We start from the raw sequence: 3045 nt of genomic DNA, 5'->3' as shown, positions 1-3045 counted from the left end.
AGACGGGCAAGTAAACAGAATATTACTATGCAATGAGTGGTGTTCTAGTTTGTTTCTCCATTGCTGTGACAAAACACTCTGACCAATACCAGCTTGGGGAAGAAAGGGTTTATTTGTCTTGCATCTCCTGGGTCACAGTTCATCATCAGGGAGCCCAAGGTAGGAACTCGGGGCAGGAACCTGGAGGCAGGAGCTGGAGCACAGGCCATGGAGGAACGCTGCTTACTGGCTTGCTCCACTGGCCAGTGCTCAACTTGCTTTCTTATACAACACAGGCCCACCTGCCCAAGGGTGGCACCACCCACAGTGGGCTCGGCCCTCCTACATCACTCAGTAATCAAGAAGATACCCCGCAGACATGGCCACAGGCCAGTCCATTGGAGGCAATTCCCCAATTGAGAGGTGTGGCAAGTTGAGAAATAAACCTATCCAGCACAAGTGGGAAAAGTGGACTCATACAGGGACCAAAAGTAGCATGGAAGAAAGGAAGTTCTAAGAGACAGGGGAGGGTTAGGGTTAGTTTTTACGTAGAAATGGGTGTCCAATAGAAATTGAAAAAGAGAGCCTTCTGCTGCAAAAGGGACAAGGGCATCAGGCAGTATTGTGCACTCAGTCAGCTGTGATTCTTATCTTAGAGGGGCATATAGTGAAGGGTAAGTAGAGGCAAGAGAAGGAGCTTCAGCTAACCACAGAGGCCAGCCATGAATGGTTTTATATCCTACCTTGAGGGACTAGGATGTTCTATTGAAGACCATGGAGCAGGGAAAGATATGGTCCTGAGGCCTGGAAAGGATCATCCAGCTTGCTTTTGAGAAGGTTCTCTAGCATTATGGAGTGTGGCTCCAATAGGCAGGAAAGGCCTTGTAAGTATAAATGAGAGATATGTTGGCTGTGGCAAAGGTATAAGGCCAGACAGGAATGGATAGATGTAAAGAGCATAGGCAGATGTGCACTGTGAGGAGCTGGAGGAGTCCGGCTCGATGTCTGACCTTTCCATCTTGGGGAGTGAGTGACGGCTGGCTCCACTGAGTGAGACAGGACTTTTAGGATAGTGAAGTATGTGGGAGGATGGATGTGACCAGACTTGCTGAGTTGAAGTGCCAGTGGATGGGGAAGAGCAGACAGGAGGAACGCCAGAGACAGGCTTTTCCTTATTTCATTAGGAAATATCTAGAAGGACTCATTCCTGGGTGTGTCACCAGGCTAGGGGCCTGTGAGATGTTGGAGCAAACTGGAATCTCTGACAAAAGTAGATGACATCCCCAACCTGAGGAATGCAGTGGCCCTGGGGATCGACAAGGCCCAGGGGAGCCCTCAATTTCCTACTTGTCTATCTCCTGCTCAACCATCTAGTCTGAAGCTCAATTTCAAAACCTAAACTTACCCCTCACGCCCACCTCCTTCCCTTGACCTATTTACACCATCTAGTTCACCTGCAGTAGACATTCCAGTCTCTCTTAACCCTCCCAGCTTGCTTTGTTTTCTTATTACTTAGCACAATCTGAAGCGATACATTATCTGTATACTTGTTTATTCTGCCTGACTTCTAGAATATATGCTCCAGGAGGACAGGTCCTTGTTCTATGAATAACAATATCCCTGGTCCCTAGAACAGTGCCTGAGGCATCTTAGGAACTCAATAGCATTTGTTAACTGAAGTTCTTGTTGCATGCTGCTGCCTTGGATTCAAGGCCTGGCATAGATCCTGGTGTGTGTCCCGAGCCCATAGATGTGGTGACTGAAGGTTAGGACAGTCTGACATGATAAGTCTTTCCTTTACCAGGCATGATTCCTCTGTAATCCCACATTATCCACAAAGCAAGCAGACTGGTACTGTAAGGTCAGAGAGTATGTGGTCCCCGTGCTTGAATCTTCCAGTGGCCCTCAAGGCCCTCCATGTTCTTTACCTTTAGCATCTTACCCCTTGCCCTTTACTCCCCACACAGCTTCTTCTATTGCTCAAACCAAACCTACCTTTACTACCAGTCTTTACCTTATAGCATCTTACCCCTTGCCCTTTACTCCCTACACACTGCTTCTTCTATTGCTCAAACCAAACCTACCTTTACTACCAGTCACCCCTCTACCAGGCACATGCTTCCCTAAGCAACATTCATGAACTCCAACTGAAACGCCACCTCAAAGAAGGCCCATCCAATCTAAGATAAAGCCCACCTCCCTCCCACAGCCCAGATGTTCTTTAGCACATGCACCTGATTTCATACCATTTATTACAGCCATTCTTGTTTATTTACTAATTTGTTAATCTGATTACTAGCTCTCTTTTTTATCTCTCTCCCCTGAATACATACCCTAGAGCCTGGAATGTAACTAAAGCTTGATAAATATTTCTTAAATGAAATTTTTGCACTTTCAATATCATGATGATAATTATTATCAAAGGGATGACACTTGATGGTGTTGATATAAATGATACTCTCCTACAATAAGATGGATGCTGTTTTGAGTTTATGCATCAAAGACTGAGTGCACTATGTTCTTGACCATCTCCTTAGAGTGGGATCCATTGTCATAAGCTTGCTGTAGGCTTTGAAGTGTGTGTGTCTCTGTGTATGTGTTTACTTCTTACTGGGAGTCCTCATAGTTATCAATAAGTACAGCCTAGAGTCTAGTGCTTGTCTCTGTGGGTACTGACTCAGCAAAAGCAAAATGAGGATGTGTCAGACTTCCTCTACCCCCTTGCACGATGGGGTAGATTTATTGTGTTTCACAGATAATAACCACTGGGACAGGAAAACAATCTTTTGTCCCTTTAGATGCTCTTCCCAGCTCCCACACTCACTCTGCTGGGAATGGTTTTGAGATCATGCTCAAAAAAAGAACATGAAATTAATCAGATGCTGTGGGGAGGCATGGGGGCTGAGAGCCACAGGGGCTGGAGAAAAACTGCAGAAGCCAAAGCAGGATCTGTCAGATTCAACTGCACTGGCATAATCGTAAATCTGACTGAAGACAACTCACACTGCTTCGGAAAATGGACAGATTCTAGGGACTCTCAGATAGGAGAGAAGAAGAAATCTCAAT

This window comes from Nannospalax galili, unplaced genomic scaffold (assembly GCF_000622305.1).
Source record: "Nannospalax galili isolate Female #2095 unplaced genomic scaffold, S.galili_v1.0 scaffold1154, whole genome shotgun sequence".
In the NCBI taxonomy this organism is placed as follows: domain Eukaryota; kingdom Metazoa; phylum Chordata; class Mammalia; order Rodentia; family Spalacidae; genus Nannospalax; species Nannospalax galili.
This window is presented reverse-complemented; position numbering follows the sequence as displayed.